Source organism: Excalfactoria chinensis, chromosome 15 (genome assembly GCF_039878825.1).
Source record: "Excalfactoria chinensis isolate bCotChi1 chromosome 15, bCotChi1.hap2, whole genome shotgun sequence".
NCBI classification, from domain to species: Eukaryota; Metazoa; Chordata; class Aves; order Galliformes; family Phasianidae; genus Excalfactoria; species Excalfactoria chinensis.
The window spans coordinates 2,609,579-2,629,769 of NC_092839.1; the positions used below are offsets into that span (position 1 = coordinate 2,609,579).

The 20,191-nt window shown below is 46.4% G+C and overlaps 1 long non-coding RNA gene across 1 annotated transcript; it reads left to right on the forward strand.

The window, feature by feature from the left end:
* The first annotated feature begins 328 nt into the window (after nt 1-328).
* Nucleotides 329-16,120, forward strand: LOC140259269 (uncharacterized). Its single transcript, XR_011905378.1, has 3 exons — nt 329-404; nt 15,552-15,637; nt 16,012-16,120. It is a non-coding gene; the product is annotated as an uncharacterized lncRNA (long non-coding RNA).
* The last annotated feature ends 4,071 nt before the right edge of the window (nt 16,121-20,191 follow it).

The following is a 20,191-nucleotide window of genomic DNA, read 5'->3' on the forward strand; positions in this document are numbered from 1 at the left end:
GCATCTGCGTTAGGCAGCACTATAAACAGACCACAATAACTTAATCTATACAGATGATAAAGTGCAAAGGAGAAAAAACACTCAGCTTTCCGTTTGGGCTTCTCAAACCACACTGCTCCATCTGCTGGCCTGAAAAGAGCTCGCCACATAAGCCTTGCTCACCCAAACAGCACGTGAACTTAGCAAACCACCACGAGGCAGCCCTGGGTTCAGGCACCAATTAGCTTCAACAACCTGATGAGCCCCATCTAGGACCCTGCTCATCCCACCCCCCTGCGGCACAGGTGCTCCATTTAAGCTCAGCCCCTTCCTACTATTGCTGCTGGGGGTGCTCTTTTGGAGTAGTTTCTGCTGTTGGGACTTTGGTCCAGTTCTCAACCACTATTGCTGTTCTTCTGAACGTGGTAAGTGTGGGCTCTGCTATAACAGCCTTGAAGTTGAGCAGCTGTTTTCTGTGTGTATGTGCTACTGTAGGTGGGATAAGGAAGCACTGAAGGCAGGCTGTGTTACATGGAGTGTGTTCTCTAGTAGCTGGCTGTATGACACGTGGCTCTTCATAGGAAACCCTGGGGGGCTCTTGCTCCCCTCACCATGCCCCCCTGGGTTGTTGTAGTCTGTGGTCTTAATGTGCATCCCTGGGCAGCTCATCGTGGCTGCTTTTGTAGTGCTGCAGCTTGGATGATGAGAAACTTGCTTTGAAATGAGGTTCTTTGTGGTGAAACCTGAACACAAATGGGGTTTGGCAGAGAAACCAGGTGTTCCTACATATCTGTGTGTTTAGGGCTTGTGTCAGTGCAGCTGCTCCTGCTGATTGGGCCTATGGAAAGCTCATCTGTGCCCACGTGGAAGGGGACAAATTGCACATGGAGGCTGGCAGCAGCTCCCTGTGAGGGCTCTGTGTGGTGAGGAAGAGGAGGGCTGGCTGTATATGAGAAGCAATCCAATGATTTCAAATACATTTTGAGCTTTAAATACAGTGAGGAGGGCTCTTTGATCAAGAGCAGAGCCTTTCACCACTGCCTCCCCTGTGCCCAACATCTACTGCTCTCTCCTTGCCTTTCATATCTGTTTCATGTGCTGTCTGAAGGCTCCTTCTAATTAGCAGAGTGAGACTCAAGCTGCAAAATCCAGAGGAGAGGCAGTGCAGAGGCCAAGCCCTCTGTGCTCAAGGGGATTTAATTCAGCTAAAAAGAATGGCCCACTTACCAAATTCCCGTGAATTCATTATGAATGACCTTCCTACCCAGACACATGATGTTGGTAAAAAATCAAGCCAACTTCTAATGAGTGGATGCTGTGAAAAATCATCTTGGATAAGAAACAGAAAACTAACATGAAATTGGATTCCAGTCCTCTTATATGTAATCCAGCTTGCATGACCCAGGGGTTCTGGGCCGGTGTGCTGTGTGGTGCTGGCACTGAGCATACAAGGTAATGGTGTGCAGTGTTCTTCCTCCCCTTTGCCTGCATTTCTGGTTGGTGTTGGGCTGAGATTCCCAGCAGTTTCCCTGCGTCATGAACATAACTTTCTCTAGTTATGTATGCTTTTATACATGGTATGTCCATGTTCTTTGGTGTTCTGCCTTACTGGGAGCTGGGGTGTCTGGTCCGTGTCTCCCATTGGGTGACCAATGACAGGAGGGATGAGGTGAGGTACCTTCAGTTCTGTCTGTACTGAAGATAGAATGAGCAACTGTAACAAGCTGGCCAGTGCACAAGAGTGCAGTTACCAACTTGGGATGGCATCGGGGTTGTTTGGCTCTGCAGCAGCCCTAATTGCTTCTTGTTAATGGAAAGACTTTTTGCTTAATTGCTGGGAACATATTCCTCTGAATTAGAGTGTCTAACCTTGTTTCTGCTCTAAACCTTGTCCTGCGGTGTAGGCAGAAATCTTGGTCTCCTGTTGATTGCAGCAGAACTTGAAATGGAGTAGAAGCTTTTTCTTGCTGTGCTCGAGTTCCTGAAGTTTTGCTGCTGGCATCTAAATCCCTTCAGTCTTTCCTCTTAGTCATGTTTAAGCATGAGAGAGGCCTGAGTGTTGTGAATTGGGTTCTGGGAGCTAATGGGCTGATAGATTTCTGCCACTCTGACCACTTCTGGGTGGGCTTGTGGTGGCCAGGAGTCTCTGCAGAACTAAGAGAATCAGGCAGAGAAGGTAAGGGTGAGTAGAATAGCCCGAATAGCCCAAACGTCTTTGCAGGATCCTTCTTTGGACAGGTCTAAATGGGGAGGTTGAGCTGCTTGCCCAGCTACTTATGTCTGATGCTGGTTGTGGGACCAGCATGTGCAGTGCTCCCCTCATCAGCAGGATCTCACTGCTCAGACAAACAAATCAGTCTGGATGTTAGCTCCGCAGGATACCTGAAAGCAGAGCTTAATGATGTTTGATACCCCACACTTCCAGTGTGACAGAATAAATTGAGCATATTGGTAACCCTTGGGGGTGGTATCTAAAGGAACTGGAAGCACTGAGCTCTTGCAATCACAGGCTGCGGACCAAATCTGAGTTTTGGGTATGTATATTGTAAACACAGTGTGAGTGCATCTGTCTGCTCACCAAGGGGGATCCCTCAGTGGCTGCGGGCAATGTGCTGCTGACCACTGCAGGCTGAGCCATTAATACTGAGCTGTGGTGCTGGCTTGGTGTGCCTTATCTCAGAGGGAGGACTGCAGCAGACGCAAGGCAATGAGCTGTTTGGTGCTCCTGTGTTCTCACAGCAGTGCTGGCTGAGGGTGATATCATCCTCAAAGACAACAGATGTTTCTGGGAAGCAGTTGGTGCGGGTGCCCATCAGGGAAAGGGGTGAAATGAGCTCAGTGTTCCTTTTCTGGGAGGGGGAAGCATCAGATGTCCGTGTGTCTCAAGGGAAGATCTAGGCAGTGACCTGCAGCAGCAGCATTTTCCCTCTGATTTCTCTTGTATCCAAGCGAGCCATCTGCAGCTGCAGGCAGGTTTTTTTTCCATAAACCTATATGGAAAAAAGCCCAACTTAAAGCCTATTTTTTGCATTGCTGTTGCTTTGAGGTGGGGTTGATTATCTCCTGCAATGTCCTCTCCGTGACATTGGGAAGGACAAGCACAGCCCCTGCACACAAGTCTGCCCTGCAGTCACCCATCTTGGCTCTCCTTCCCTTGCTGCACAGAGCCCAGCTGTGGGAGACACAGGAGGGGATTTGGGTAAGCAATGGCTGCCCCACTTCAGTCATAGCCTCCAAGCTACAGAACCACACACATAAAATATTTTTGAAGATGAAAACATCCCCTAATCCATACTTTATATATATACATACATATATATATATATATATAAAATCCTGAAGATGTGTGGCTTTGGGTCCACTGTACGACCTGTCCAAAGGAAGATTTTATGAAACTGCTTTGTCTGAGGGGTACTTTTCAGGGGTATTTGGTGCTTTTTCAGCTGTTGGGCATGTCTTTCAAGCTGTGGGGGACTCACTTGGCCTCTCTTTACCACTGATTGTGTCCCAGGAGCTGAGCATGCAGGGTTAAGATGGCTTAAAGAGAGGGAAGAATTGCAACAGGGTGCTTATTAGTTGGGCTAAATAATTGCTTCATTCCAGCTCCTGCCTGAGCCCTCATCCTTCCCAGTGTGTCAAAGAACGTGGGTTTGGCAATGCAGTTTGGTGTGCTCTGCTTTTTCCTGGAGAGATAAGCTGTTGCTGTGCTATGGTTGGGCTCTGTCACCTCTCTGTGTGGGTGAGATGGTATGAGCTCTGCAAAGGTGCGGTGTTGGTCCTGCTGTGTTGTAGCAGTTCCTAGCAGGGGCTTGAAGCTTTGGGAAGAGCAATGCGATGCTTGGAAGTGGTTTTATCCCAAGTTGGTGGTTTTGCTGGCTGCTTGTCAGAAGGTGGTGCTGTGGGACAGGGGACTGCACCGAATATGATGTTCATGTTAGGGTTCTTTTTGCTTGCTCTGTTGTGAACTTGATCTTTTTCCCTTCACACTTTAGCCTGTCGTTTGGTTTTTGCTCTTTCTTCATCGGTCTACAGCAGGATGTCTGAATTCAATGTATGCAGCACCTTCTGCATGCATGAGGCACTGCTTTTATGCTCCTTGTCACCCCTGAAACTGGTTCTGCCCAGCTTCAGGCCTTCATTTCATTCTGTGCATCCACATTGCATCCCATGTCTCTGCTTCTTTGCAGTCCCGAGTCCTGGCAAACCCAGTGCAAAGCTTATGGCCTGTTACAGGTGATAGCAATTCTGTACTACAGGGCATGTGGCCACCAAGAGCACATTGGCTCTAGAGAAGATGTGATGTTTCTGCCCTAGGGCTCTTCCTATGGATTTCCCCTGTTTTTGATGCTTTCTGTGTAGGAGAGTTCTTTGGGGTATTTATGTTTTGATGCTGTGCTCCTGATCTGAGTCTTGTTAGGGAGACAGATCTTTCTGAACATGTCCAGTGATGTTCTTCTTTAGCAATGATGCTATTGATCAGTGTGTTGTGGAACGTGGGCAGTTCTTGGAAGATTTCTTTGGTGTCTTATAAAGAAAATGAATGAATGAACAAAGTATTTGCTGCGAGAATACTTTCCTGTCAAGAAAATGTCTGGGTGGTGCTATCTGGAAAAGAACATGTTCTAGAAAACAGGAAAAGGTCCAGGTGCCAAACGTTAATTTCTGCTTTATTTTATTTGTAATTTCAGATCCCCACTGTGTAGGAATGAAAGTATTATTGGGGTTTGATCTGAAGTCAAAGTGATCCTGTAGCAGTTAGTACTGGACTGAGAGAGGCTTAATAATTTACAGAGCAGAATTCCCACTGCTGTCTGTTTGCTATTCAAACATGCTCTGAGCCGGGGGGTGCAGGGAGACATCCACAAATAGAGACTGCCTTGACTTCAGTACATGAGCTGGATCTGGTGGCTGCTCAGCTGATGCCTTCCTTCCCAACTCTGTGTGTCTGTCTGACTCCTTAAAGCCTTCCCATGGGTTTTGCCCATGTTCCCAGCACTGGTTTGAGATCCATCCAGCCTGATGTGCACAGGGCTTTGTGCTCTGAGTGATGCTCGTGACTGTGTCAGGAGAGCTGCTGCACTGCTAGAGGCAATGAGGTTTCATTGTTGCATTGGTGAAGTTAGGTTATCCAAACAAATTTGGCTTCTTGCTTGTTCTGAGGAACAGCTCAGCCAGGTAATAGGCATCACACAATCTATTTCAGCAACAAGCCAAAACCCAAATCCCAGCTTGTTTTTTCTTCCTTCAGGGCTCTTTGTTAGTGTCCAAACAGTGACTCTGAAGCTCAATTTCCACAATAGTAAGAGTTGATCAGTTGTGTTTTTCAAAGTATTCCTTTTCCTTATTTATGTAACCCTGTCATTCAGGTGTAACCTTCCCTGTATCTTCCTTTAATGAGCAGTAGTGTGTATCCCACTCCTCTGCTCTAAGACCTGCTCCTTGCTTTTGGAGCAATGTGGCTGTGGTGTTGGTATTCTCACTTTGGGGTTCCTCAGCAGCTGTATGACCTGGGGCAATGCTGCATGCAGTGCTGTATCATGGTGAGGACACCCACCTGAGTGCCACCTTCTCCTCAGGCCTTACCTGGAAACGGCTTTCTGCAAAGTAATGTTCAGCTCCTACTTGCATACTGATGGCTCATTGATCATATATATATACCCAGTCCTGTCCAGGTGTAAAGCTCTGGCTCTCTTAATCTCATCCAGAGGTGCTGCATCTTACCACGTCACTCTGAACATTGCTGAATGAGCCCTCAGACCCCTCCCCAGTCTTCCTCTTTGATTTGTTCAATCCTTGATCCTACTGTTTTCCTCCTACCTTGCCCTGAGGGCAGCAGATTGCAGGGGATGAGGGCTGTGCTACCCTCAGCCTCTTGCTCCCAGTGCAAGCTCAAGCTCTTCTCCATAGCTGATGCTCTCCCATTAACTTTGCATGTGGCACCCCCATTCTCCAAGGTTTGCTTTGCTTGGTACTTTGAGCGTCTGGCACAGCTGAGTCACACACCAGTTTTTAGACACTAGTGCCAGTAATTACTAGTTGCATCCCAGGGAAAATTGTCTCCTGTTTTTCTGTTGGCAAAAGCTTCTCCTATTGGTTTAGGAGAGAAATGGGGTATGCTGGACAGTGGCTATGGCCTGGATCACTTTGGCTTGCTTTCTCTGCACCCAACAGGCTTTGTTAGTGGCCCTCGGTCCCCACAGTTGCAAAGTAGAACAGCTGAGGCTGTGGAAACTGGGTCACATTACTGAGGAGGGATACAAAAGGACAGTGTGTGAGCCTGGCAGGACAGAACCGAAAGGCCAAGGCACAGGATGATTACAGAACCAGGAAGAACACAGGATGAAAAGAAGCTACAGTACGGGTGTATTAGATGCAAGAGAAAGGCAGGGAAGAGTTGGTCCTCTCCTCAGTGAGGAGCGAAGGCTGTGGATGAAATGGCTGGCATGCTGCAGTGTTTCATGATGAATTTCCTTCAGCTCCAATTAAACTGTCTGGCAGCCGGCACAGAATACAAGAAAAAGAACGTGGACTGTACTGAAATCAGGTGTGGGGAAAGTCACTGTAAGGTGTGTAGAGAAGAGGCTGGAGCAGCCCAAGAGCTGCTCACTACTATTATTGAGATCTTAAGAAGAATGAAGGATGTTGTGGGGAATACAAGGAAAAACTATTCAGAGCAGCAGCTGTGCAGCAAGATAAACAGCATGAGAACCAAGGACACCTCAAGGAAGAGACAAAGCAAAAGGAATGGCTCGTGGCGCTGACTGGATAAGCACCTGAATGTGTGGTTATGTTGTCATGTAAAGGTGGATGGGAAAGCTAAAAGAGGAAACTTATGAATGTATATAAGGGATGTGAGAGCTTGTAATAAATGATTTGGATTGTTCACGTCTGAGACTGTGCATCAGATGCTGCAAAACTGTGTGGAGCAAATCAAGATCAGCTTCACTTTCTGGTCATTGATCACACAGTGGATGGTAACAGGGTATCACCTTTGCTAGAACATTACACAGCAAAGCTGTCCAAGCTGTACTGAAGACTCAGACATGACGTAACGATCAGAAGCAAGTTTATTTGTATAACAGCATCTCATCTCAATCATCAGATCCCACAGTTTATCAGATGTTTCTGTGCTGCAGACACGGATGTAGAACTCACTAGGAGAGACAATTAAATTCATAATTGAGCCAGGCTGAGTGAGCCCAGCCCAGCAGTGCTGCCTGACTGAACTGTGGAGAGATTTTGTGTGTGCCCACACCGTCCTGCAGGACAGCAGGCATCATTCAGCAGATTGAAGGGTCCTTTTCTTAAGGGAGTTAACAACCCTGCCTTGTTTGCACAGCTCAAGGACTGGCCCTATGTGGGTTCCAGCATGATATGCTTGGTCTCATCTCAAAGCAGAAAATAGCACCCAGCCCTTGTAATGATTGGGATTGTGTGTTTCTTACTTATTGGTATTGTTTTGTAATTAGTTGTTTTGTAAATAACATATAGGTGCCATAATGAGTGATGAAAAACAGCTGCATTACCCACTGATGGTATTATAATGACAAAGTGGGTCGTTTTCCTGTGTTACCAAAGCAGTCTCAAGAATTAGAATTCTTAGATATTACCTCGGTTGCTGTGTGCTTCTTCTATTTTAGTAGCAGATTGTGGGGGGAGATGGAACTGTGAGCAAGTCACCAAAGAGCTTATCAGAGTCTTTGGTTGACCTTATCACTGTGAAACCCTGGAAGACCAGAGTGTGAGACGATGAGCAAGCAGTGTCTGTTTGCTCCTAAGAGCAGACAGAAGGTTCCATTGATATGTATTGTTAATCCTGTTGTTCTCAAGGAACCTTTCATCCTTTATCACTTTGTTTGGGAGAAGCTGGGACTAATTAACCGATTAGAAGAACTGTTTGAGGAACAGGAATGTCTTGCTTGTAAGTGAATGGTATATAAGATGTATGCTGAACACAATAAAGACACTATCCTGATGCAACAAGAAACTAAGAGAGCTCTCTAACCTGACTGAGCACTGACAGCAGATCAAATGTGAACTGAATAGGATTTAATGTTACCAGTGGTGGCATCTATGGGAATAGCTTTTTTAGTGTATTAGTAACATTTGGTTATGATGCTATTAGCCTTTCCCTAATTGGATGCCTGTGTAGGCGTGTGTATATTGACTAAGGGCTCATAACCCTCTGTGCTGCTCTGAATGCATGGTTTGCTTGCCTGTCTGCTCCTGTGACATCCTGTATCTCGGATCCAAATGTATCTTGAAACAGTATTGCTCAAGCTTTAGCTACACTTCCCAAGTTAGGCTGCTAGCCAGCTGAGGAAAGTAATGCCCCTGGTGATACTGTAGCATGCTTGCCCACCAATATTGATTCTACTTGACGTGCAACTTCATAAAGTTGTGTGGCCATTACTTTTCTATTAGCCCAAAGGCCATGGCTGTGAGAGCTCTAAAAGCTTCTGTGGTACAAATTTTAGTGGTCGTTCAAAATTGATATATCAGTATATGAAAGTTGAAGGCTTTTTCTAAGCAGTTATAGATTCGTACAGAATGGGACCCTCGGGGATTCTTTTCCAGGTTGCAGAAACTTGGGCTGCTGGCCAAACATGTGTTTGTTCCTTTTAATGGGTTTAACAGTGTTTCTTGTCATTATGATATGTCTGACTTGTCTCTTATGTTTAGAGTATTGTGAATCGAGGCCTTGATTGAGTTATAATGATTATGTTATTAATGTAATTAGTGCTATTATTTTATGGTATGGTAATAGATCCCTAATAAATAAAAAAGGGGGAACTGTGGGAATACAAGAAAAGCTATTCAGAGCAGCAGCTGTGCAGCAAGATAAAACAGCATGAGAACCAAGGCCACCTCGAGAAGAAGAGAAAAAGCAAAAGGAATGGCTTGTGGCTCTGATTGGATAAGCGTTTGTAGAGCACTCTGTTGTCATGTGAAGGTGGATGGGGAAGTCATAAGGGTGGACGGGAAAGCTGAAAAAGGAAACTTGTGAACGTATATAAGTAGTGTAAGAACTTGTAATGAACGATTTGGATTGTTCACAGCTGAGTCCATTCACTGGATGCTGCAGGATCTGTGAAGATCAAAAGGAATTCCTTGAAGTGAGGGTAAGGAGGCTACAGGAAGGTGCAGACCAGTGAGTTTAAGTTCATGATTTGTTCTGGTGTTTGCCTGGAAGGCTGGTACAGAATGAGGTCAGAAGCGCCATGTTTAAGCCACTCTTAAGCCGTCAGCATCAAACGCTGTTATGGTGCAAAGAGAAACAGTGAATATAATGTAACCTGGTTTTAATTAAGCTTCTGGTATATATATATTTTTTCCTTTCCCTTTTACTTTCATGAAGAAACTGCATTGTAGTAGAAATTATCACCTGGTGGTTGTAAACTGGTTGGTAAACAATACTAGAAAGTTGTTTCTCCTTCAAAACTGAAGGCTTTGTAAAGTGGGCTCCTGCAAGAGTGTATCCTGGGTTTACAATTAGCATTTTCATCAATAATGTGGAATATGGTGTAGTTATTACTGAATTTATGGGTGAGGTGAAGCAGAAGGCCTTGGCTGAAGCATGTCAGAAAGTTTAAGATCCAAAACAGTCTGAAAAAGCAATTTCTGCACTGATTCAGCTTGACGTGTTTTGCTTTCAGTTTTGAACTTGAGGAAGATATCAAAATGAAGCTGAGCTTGATAAGGATTTTCATTTTGCATCCAACAGAGGTCAAGTCTTGCTGTGTGTGGTTAATTCTTCAGGACGGAAGGCCATGCTGCTGTGTGATGTGGTGATTAAGTGAGATGTAGCGTCCCATACCTTGGGATTTGCTTATCAGTTAGGTGTAAATCCTGCAAGAGGAAGCTCTCCTTCATGGAGCCAAGGAAGACCCTTCTATGGGGCTTTCCCCAAACTTTAGGTTTAATTTTAGAACCTGGATCTTCCTTCTGCATCTCCTTACATTTATAAGGAGAATACTCTGTGTAAAGGGAAATTTCTAGGCTGGGAACATTGTGCTATCATGTAGTAAAATTTGAGTTTCTTCATTATTCAGCACTAGAATGTGCTGGGTAGTATTAGGGTCTGAGCAGACAGCCATAAAGCAACAGCTGTGCTAGTGCTGCTTTCATGCTTAAAAGTAGGAAGCTAAGCTGCAGCATCACACAGAATGGAAAGCTATGGTGAGCTGTGAGTAACACCAAGATAATTGTATACATATCCTCCTTCACTCATTAATGGGTGTCTGGCTGTACTGAGGGAGGGCAGCCTGGTGGTCAGGAGCTGAAAGGAGACTTGTGTCAGTTTCTGTGCAACCTGGACAAGTTTCTAAAGCACAATTTTAAGATGCTGAGGTCTGCAGCAGCCTTTACTTCCAGGCTGACTTACGTACTCTTTTAATACTCCAGCCTTTAGACTTCTTGAAGAGAAGTCATTGAAGTGTCTGTTATGTTACATGCTCATGCTATGAGAGGTTCACTGGTTCTCTGCACCTTCAGCTGGTGGTGTGCTGATTCCCAGGGCCCTGTCACACAACTATTATGGTACCAAGGAAAAGAGTCCTTGGGGTAAGTGTAAGGAACCCACCCTAATGTGCCCTATGCACTTCTGTGTGCACATTTCTTCTCCTTAGGTCTCACTCCTCTCCTTTGCAGAAAGGCCTTGTCAATCTTTGCCTTTTTGCTCCAGGTCTGTGTTCTATGTAAAGTAATAGTTCTTCTGCTATGTGCCTTGAGTGGTCATGTAGAGAAGCCCAATCTCAGGTTGGTCTCTTACTTTGTGGGGAAGCTCAGGGCTCAGCGCTGTCAGTGCCATTCTCCAGCTACTAGGTATAAAGTGCCCAAGGCAGAAGAGATGTTTGGTACCTTAAAATCCAAGCACAGATGGTAATCCCCTCTCAGATACATTCACAACATGTACATGATAATGTTAAGAAAAGCTCTTTTGGCCAAGGTGGTGCTCTGAAGGTAGAACTTGCCTTGGTTATAAATCTGTTCAGTGTTTTCAGAGATCTCTTCTTTATTTGAATGATTAAGAAACGGTTCCCCCATACCCTATTGTTATTGTTAATGGCACTATCTTGCTGCAGGAGTTTCAATTTATGGAAACATTTCTTTCAAGAGCAGCTCTCTGCCTTTAGGCTAATTGAGCTGAAGCATCAAATTACAATTAAATCAGAGCTCAGAAAATGGTTGTAATCAGGACCCTCTGAGGGCTGTTATTCCTGCTTTTTTGTAAATCAAGATGCAAAAGCGTGCTTCGAGTACAAGTTCTACCTTGATTTTTTTTTTTCCTTTAACAAAAGACTAACTTGAGAATTGTTGGGGTTTTGCCTCTGTTTTGTGTGGGAGGTGGCTTGAAGCAGCAATCTGCATACTGTGGTCAGAGGACAAGACAGCGCATCTGTAGGAACAGGAATGTACTGGGTTATGTGCTGTTTGCCAGGGGAGGAAGCAATTTCCTCATGGTGACTAAAGGCCTCCATTTCCCTACCAAGGTCAGCGGAACCATCCTCTGCCTTTGGCTACATCATAATTGCATTAATAAAGACTGAAGCTCCCAGGGGCAAAGGCTGCAATTAGAGGCAGTATCAGAGGCTTTACTGCTCTCTACTGTGTTCCCCTGCAAGCAGACAGGCTATGTCTGAATTCATAGATGTCATTCTCTGCCTTTGAACACAAAGCTCCTGCTTGCTTTCTGCACCTAGCAGGCCTCTCTGTGGCTGTAAATGGGTGCTGGGGGTGCTAATGTGGAAACTGGGTCTGCTCCTCGCTGCCTGAAGCACAGGGAGATGATACAGGAGAGGTCCTCAGGTCAGCAATGAAACTGCAGGGTTTTGAGGGCATCGGTTGGTTTTTATCAGGAAGGAGGACTATGATCACCATGTGATGGTGCCTTGGTGCAGTTTCTGGCTGCTCTGGATCTCAGTACATGCCATGGCCAGAAATATCATCTGCACAGTTCACGCTGTCGTTGTGCAGCTACTTCTGGAGAGGTTGCTGGGCTTGGGGTTGTCATGGCTGTCCCCACGTGGAGCTGGAACATACCAATGGGAAGCACTCGTGGTGATGGAGAAGCTGCTCCAGAGCGAAGCAAAGTCTCCACAGCATCTGTGTATAAGCACGAGGAATGTGGGGAAGCTGCATTACTGGCAGAAAAACTTCTCAAAAGCTTTTTGTTTTGGTGGAATAATAGAACTCAGTGCAGACAAAGTGAGTAGCAAAATATCTTACAATCATGTAAGCTTTGATTTTTAAACAAATGCTAATAATGCTGGATCAATGCTTGAAAGTCAATTACAGTTCAGCTAAGCCGTGGCCTTTAAAGCCTCCCAGAATTGCTCAGATGTTGTTGCCAGTGACACAGCGAAGCTTCCAGCTCTGCTCAGACAGAGTGGGATGCTGTATTCCTACTGTATACACTTCCAGAACCTGCACTTTGATTAGACTAAAATAGTCTTCAGTGTTTAGTCTTCTGAAAGAGGGCAGAATTCCTTCACGTCTGTGGCATCGTCAAGGAGAAGTAATGAAGGAATACCCCGATCCATCTGGAATTGGACACTGATGTGCCCTCCTGGCATCTCCCAGGTTGCTTGTTGAATGGCAGCCATTTGTGCCTTCAGAAATGGAACAGTCACCTGGAATACATGGGGCTCAGCAGTCCAGGAGGCCCCTTCATAGCATGGCAGTGTTATGGCTGTGGTTCTGCTGTGAGCATCTCCTGAGGAAGCTGGAGGTAGGACGGTGTGTTCAGCTCTAAGAGGCATCCAAAAGCTGGTCTCAGGACATCCCTAAGAAACCCAGCAATCAGCATTATGGGGTGGTCTTTGTGGACCTTCCTAGTAATTTTTTTTCCCCAACATAAATACATTAGAAGTCAGTCTCAGAACTCATAGGTGTCAAAATGAGTGAGACCAGCTTAATGGAGTCCCTGGATCAAAGAGTGCTTTGTGGGAACTTTGGGTTTGCCCAACACAGTTATTCCTTAATTATACAACAGAAAACACAACACTTAATACTTCAATAGCATAAAGAAAAGCTAAGTAAGGATTTGCATTATGGCATTGGCTGATGGAGGTGTGCTATTGTGGCTGGGCTGTGGGCATTTCTGCCCTATGACAAAGGGAAGAGGAAAGACTTGTTCCTAACTCCAAGTTACTCTGTGAGCATCCTTTTAATTACACTGATGCCAATCAGGATGTGAGCGAGTGTCTCTGTGCACCTTGGCCTCATTGATGCACTAATGAACCTGGGGTGACTTTATACAGAGTAGAAGAAGCTTCTGGAAAACGCACCTCCTGATGTTTTCCAATTACTGCTGCCCTTTGTGTGTTTTGTTCCTTTTGCATTGATTTGGATGGGTTCTGAGATATCAGGCTAGCCAGGATGATAAATAAATTAACCTTTATTAATTAGACTGTTTAGGAGTGATTCATTTATTTCATTTCAGTATTTGTGATTCACCAGCGCTATTTTCTGCTCTGCCTCACAATCTGTTTGTCTCGAATTTCAGTTTATTGTTGCATCTGTTTGAGATCTTTTAATAGGGGAGAGAGTTACGATAGCGAGATTATAAATGCACACATAAACAATGTATGACTAAATTGAGAGGCTTGGCATATTACCTCGGGCTGTGTGCCATGTTAATGTGGCTACTACTGTCTGGCCCGGAGCTGCTGCATGTGAGTCTGCTGAAAAGAGGTGATAGCAGCAGCTGCCTGTGTCTGCTTTGCTGATGTACCTGGCTGCACAATTCCACCTGCAAAGGACAGAGCACGTGGCCATCTCTGTGACCTGGTTTTGAGATGAATTTGGGTTGAGCAGAAGCACGACACGCAGTTTGTTTGCTGGATGCTTCTGAGGCTGAGTAGAACTTTGCTGTGTCTCTGTTTTGTGGATGTACACAGAGGATGGTCTGAGCTGTGTTTTGGTCTATCATTGCTGAGCTAAAACCATAGCCATGGCTCCAACCTGCCCCACTGCCTCAGGCACCAGCCATGCCCAGCGGTGATACAGCTCTTGCCTCACCCATCGTGGTGGTGAGTGGAAGCAAGACCACGCTTAGATTGCAGTTGCACTTCTCTCTGCTCTAGGTCTGTGCTTATTTAATGTCCTCTTCCTGAGGCATCAGAAACACAGCAGAAACTGATGTATTTTTTCATCTGACTGCAGGAAAGCTGCTCAGGAAGGGAATTTAGGGAGATGGAGAGAAGGGCGGCTGTTCTGGGAAGGGCATCTTGATGCTCTGCAGGCTCTGAGCAACTACATTTCCCAGGGGTTTGTGGACATGTTTTCCCTTATCAAAGTTGTTCCTGGCTTACACAGCCTCAGTTATTCTGAGATGTAGCTCTTAGTTGCACTGTGGACGGATCCTGCAGGTCCTTGTGGCGATGTGCACCCAGCCAGGCTCTGCTATTTATCTCACTGCTGGGGCTGAAGCTGTCATTGCACAGAGGTTCTTTATCACGGACAGCGAAGCAGTGTCTTCTGCATGGGGTCAGGGCTGTGTGTTGACAGGCTCTAATAAAGCCATTTTTCTTCCCGCAGCCTTGATTAGGCAGGTCTGCTTGGGATGCGGATCAACAACTTAGCTTCACTTGAGTGCCTTGGAACAGGCCCGACTCTTTCAAGGCCAAGTGGAAAAATGAGCCCAACATGTTTGGTGGAAGACCCCATAGGTCTGCCTGCAGCTCCTATGCTGGTGCATCCCCATAGGCATGTGATTCACATCTTTAAATTCAGAGCAGAGCACAGTTAGCCTTCACCAGCATACTTTCATTTGCAGCCCAATCAGCATATCTGAGAGCAACATTAATACTTTACAGTGCAAGACCCAAACACCCCAGCTCTGCTAGGAGCCAGCAGCAGGCTAAAGCACCCCTGTGATAAGTGAGCTTGGCAGGTGATTTGTAGGGAGCAAGGAAATAGCTGTGTTGGAACGAAGCAAAGCATGAATCCATTTGTTTCTCCACATTTTCTGGGAAGAGGCACGAATAGCTTGCACACAGTGCTGTTTATTTGCAGTTCGCACGTTTCTGGTTTGTTTGTGTTGGTGTTTGTCTAATAGAGGATCTATCATACTTCCTTGCAAAATAGTTACGTTGCTTTTAGGCAGCAAAAGGCACCATCCCTGCAGCCCAGGGAGATGCTGAGGCTTTGTGCATGGCTTCTGTCTTAAGGTCTGCCTTCAGACATTCCTTAATAAATGGGAGTATCAGACTACTTTCAGGTAGGGTGCAAAGGGGCGCACAGTGTGGCTTTCTTAATATGCAGTTGGGATGGACCAAACAATTCCCTCAGGAGGTGGATGGGATTAAATCCCCCCAGCAGTGCATGCTGCTGGGCTGTACCTCTAACAATGGCTCTGTCTCAAGCTTTGAAGTATCTGTTTCTTACAGGAAACATCGTTATGGGGTAGCTGGAGTGAAGCTCTCGGAAATCTAGCCTTGGCAATAGACAGCTTTCTCTGCTGGAGTACACAGCAACTCCACAGTTGTTTTCTTTTAAATGGATAACCTACAAATAAAAAGAAACAATAACCAAGCTTGACTCTAAACAGATTTAAAAATTGCTTGTAGGATGTCAAGGTTGCCGATTGTCAAGACAGGCTGGTGAGATAAGAGCTCGGATCAGTCACGCTCCAGCAGTTGTACGCATTGAGTAGGTGAGAGGTTAAGAAGTATCTATAATAGAGGTGGTTTTGGCAGATTGGTTAATGGGACCGTAACTTCCTCCACCCACACATCCTCCTCCCTGCAGACACAAGTCACAAAGCAAGGCTTTTTCTCTTTGTCTGTCCCTTACAACTTACTTGGAGCTGCGGAGCCATCTGTGTTTGTAAATCAGCAAATTCTCAGCCGAGCTGCCTTGCGTGCCGTTTTTGCAGGCAAATAGGAATACCTTCCTTTGCAGCAGCCCTGCTTTATGCCCAACAACTTCAGCAGCAGCTCCACCTGAAATAACCACAGCCCAACATGCCTGAGGTGCTTTAGCAGCAATGCTGAGGAGGATTTGCTAAAAGGTTTTTCATCTTGACAGCGACTGGCCTCTGCTGTGTATGCCCTGCAATTAAATAGGAAAGGAGAGAGCCTGTGTGAAGTTTGCATCCTCAGACCCGAGGCTTGGCCACGCATCCCTGTGAGCAGCTCCTCGCTGCAGCTGCTTACAAATTCAGGGGAAGTTTTCTTGATGAAGAACTGGAATGGAGATGCAGACCTGTGTTACAATGCAAAAGAGCCTCCATTCTCCCTCTCCAGGAGTGTGGGCTTCTGAAAGATTTCAGCACGTGAAGTTATAGTATCGGTGTAACTCGCTTGTCTCTTATCAGCAAGTTGTTCGCCTCTGAGGTCTGTGTGTTGGATTGGTTGTCCTTTGCAGCCGTGGAATGAGAGCATAAAGACCATCAGTGCTAACGAGCCACGTTCACTTGTATCTCACATATCTGCCTATACCAAAACAGGGCTTTATTTCAGGGTTTGAGGTTGCATAGGAGGATGGGGCTGTGAAATGGCTGGCAGGAAGCTTTCTGGACCTGCTGTTCTCTGGGCTGCCCATCTGATTGCAGTGCTTTGGCCTGGCTGGGTCTTCTTTGATTTTCATCTGTCAAAGTCAGATCAGTCCAAAGTCAAGTTCAGCCCTGATGCTCCTGGAGTCTACTCAGTGCTGATCTGGACCAACATATGATGTGTATGTGGGTATCTGGCCATAACGTCAGGCTGGGCTCAGGCTTTTATCCCAAAGCCATCACTTATGGTTTCTTCAGCCTTTCCTGAGCGGCACTGTCTGCCACTGAACACAGCAATGATTTGTTTTACTAAACTCACCCATTTGTGGCTACAGGAAGCGATTCAAATGCTTGAATTCCTCAAAGCACTGGATGCAGTTTGTGGGACAGCACATGTATCCACTGTGGTGCTGTAGGGGAGATCTGGAGAGCACTGGGAAGCTGCAGCTTGGCTTGCTTCACCCACTGGACAGGGTTGTTGGAACAGGGAAAGGTGTCTAAGTGCGAAAGAAAGGGTTTGCAACACATACAGTTTTTCAAGGTGTGCTTAACAGTGCAATTATCTTGACAAGACTTCCAGGTCCTCCTTGTTCCAAGGTGCCAACACTCCCAGCAGCGTGCATGTCCTTTTGTTCTCCTATTGGCTTCCATCCATGCAAAAGGCCCCAGGTTCTATAACCGAGCAGGTGCCTGGGTGGCAGCAGGAGCTATGCAGGTGAGCAGCCAGGGAGCAAACTCCTTGGGTCTAGCTCCCCTGCTGACAGGGGTCAAGCAAAGTGGCCTGGCTGCAGAACAAGTGGCCATGGGGAGCAGCACTGTGTGCGGGTCTGCTTGGTGCAAAGCGATATTGATCCTGTGTTCAGGCATTCAGGAGCAGCTGCAATACAGAGAAATAAAAGTCACACTCATAAATAAGAGTCAAGCTAATTTAAATTGCCCTTGCAAAATAATTAGGAGCTATTACGGCTCCAGATCTGCGTGCTCCCTGCTTGCAATGCATCACTGGCAAAGTGAAGAGCCCCTTCCTGCTCTGTTTGCTCTTTTGGAGCCTTTTGAGGTATGGTCATATTGGACAGCATTGAGGCTGATGCTTACAGCACAAGTTGGGCCTCTTGCAAAGCTCCCTGAAAAAAAGACCTTTCCTTGTTCCATAGCAATAAAACTCGTGGTCGCTGCTCACCTGCAGCCTTCCCACTGCCCTGCGCTGTGTGTGCTCAGCATCTGGCTGCTCAGCAAAGGGGCCTGGGAGCATCGCTGTCCCAAATGGAATCTGCTCCGTGACTGACGGTAATTGCAAGAAAAGAGTAAAGCCAAAAAGGGATTCTGATGAACTGGAAGCTTTCCTGGGAAGACAAAGAACTTCATCTGATTGCCTTGAGCCAACTAAAGAGAAAAATAAACCCACAGAGGGGAGGGGGGAAAGAAAGCTTGATGGTAGTGTGAAAGGTGCCGTGCTGCGTATTTTAGGTAATAGATTTGAAATTACCCTGTCAGCCTCAGTGGAGGCAGAACAGCTGTGGTGAGGCTCGGCCAGCAGTGGATTTGGGCAGAGCTGTGAGCAGTGCTGTCCCTGTTCTGTTTGCTGGTGCTCCCCCAGCCCCTTGCAGGGACCTCTGCTCACGTCCCACCGTGCCTCACTCCGTGCCCTTTACCAAAGCTGAGAATAATCTCTATTTATTTGCTGGCATTTGGCAGTCTGGCGGTATAAACCTGTTTTAGATTTATTTTGTGCACCCATGTCTCTTAAAGGTTGGGGTAACGTGCTAAATTGTTGCTGCTGCCCTTTGTGCTGTGATCCCAGGTTAGTAATGGGACTTTTCTCTGGCCCCCAATGCTGTGTCTTCTCCCTAGGGAGGTCCAGAGCCCCATGGAACAGCTGCTCAGGGCTTGTCTCATGAGTTTGATGGGATAAGAAATGTTATTTTCTAGCTTATAGTCAAGTATTGCAAATAATTACGAACCAGAGCTCTGTATTTGTGTAGCTCAGTGTTATTTTAACTCTCATTGATCAGTGCTTGCCTTCAATCTAATGCATGAAAAATTCTATCAGGGATAACGCTCATGCAGTGTGAATCTGTTAGAAACAGGTTCTTGGGTGCCGCATCTGTGATAAGATGTTTTCAAGAGGGTATTATATGTCTCTCAAAGACTTTGGGGAAGGAGGAGGAAAGAGTCCTTTGGGACGATGTGAGGCTGATCTGATGGGCGCACACCAGGAGGCAGCTTGTGTGCAGCACAAACCATTTGGAAGCAGTGATGAGAAGAAGAGAAATGAAGGCTAGAGCAAGGGGCAGTTTAACATGAGATGGGTGCACATCTTGGTGGGGGTTTGGAAGGAGAGCTGCGTTGCTGCATGGATGCTGGATTTGGGCTGCTGGCTGGGGCAGGGGGTGCTGAGCTGCCCAGGGCTGTCTGACAGCCTAGGCATGATGAGCCTGCGATGTGGCTCCTAAGTCCTCAGTTAATGATTCTTTAGCTGAAAAACTAACACCTGGAAGATGCTTTTCACTCTTCTCTTAAGGGTAGAGTGAAAACCCAGCATAATGGAGACAGATCTGACTTAAAGGTTCATGCTGGTTTGTCTCAATTCTATCACGTGCCACACTACCCTCTGCTTGAGTACCAAGCAACTTTGGGAGAGGAAAGCAATCCCATTGCTGGATGGCTTAAATGCCATTTGTGCATGACAGTGATGCACAGAGCAGGGCCACGGCCACACACAAAGCACACTGTGGGCATTCAGGGGTCTCAGTCTCTCACAGCATCTCCCTGGACATCCCTGCAGAGCAAACCTGGTGACAAAGCCTTCTGTCTGCTTCGTCATCCTTGAATGAAACCATTTTTATTTTTTCCCAAATGCTGTTTTGGTAATAAAGGAGTTCACAGCTAGAAGTGGGTGAGACTGAGGGTATAATTAGAGGTGCATTCATCACTCCTGCTGGTAATTGTTTTCTAAGAACACATGAAAAGAGAAATTAATGCCTTGTGAAGTGTTGTACGGTGTGCAGTGAGCCACAGGTCTGTGGAGTGGATGGCCCCTGTTCCCCATGACGGACCCCAGAGGTCCCTGAGGGGGTGTAGGGGAACCCAGGGCTGTGAGAGCATGCCAGGTGAAAACCTGCTGGGGGGATTTATGGAGCTGGGAGGGAAACCCAGTGCTCAGTGTTGTGTTCTGAACTGCTGAGACCTTCTGTCTGCAGGGGGGCAAAACAAAGAAAAAGGCAGAAAATGAAACAAAAGAGTTCCTGTAAGTTTTGGGACTGAGCCTCCACCTTCTCCGTGACAGCTTGCATCAAAACAAATCTATATTAAATAACTGTGACTGAAAATGATGCATTTCTTGATCTGGTAGTGGTGAGGGGAGTTTAAAAGTCTCCCAGTGAAAATGAGGTCAGTTGATGTGTGCCTTGGTTGTTTATTCCACAGAATCAAAGCGGAACAAAGCGCTCAGAAGCAGGATAGCAGCGCTGCCACCAACAGCAGGGCCTCCCCCTGGCTCCCCTCCGTCCCACAATGGGTGACCCAGCATGGTATGCAGGCATGGGCTGCTATGGCCAGGAGGAGGATGAGTCCCCTATTTGGGGAGAAGAGCTCAGGGAGGAGCAGGAAGTGCCAGCTCTCAATGCTGGGCTGGGATGTACAATTCAAGTGCTGCTTTAATGAAAGTTCTTTTAGACCAAGCTGAAATCAGTGCCCCAGACAGCTCTGCTGCTT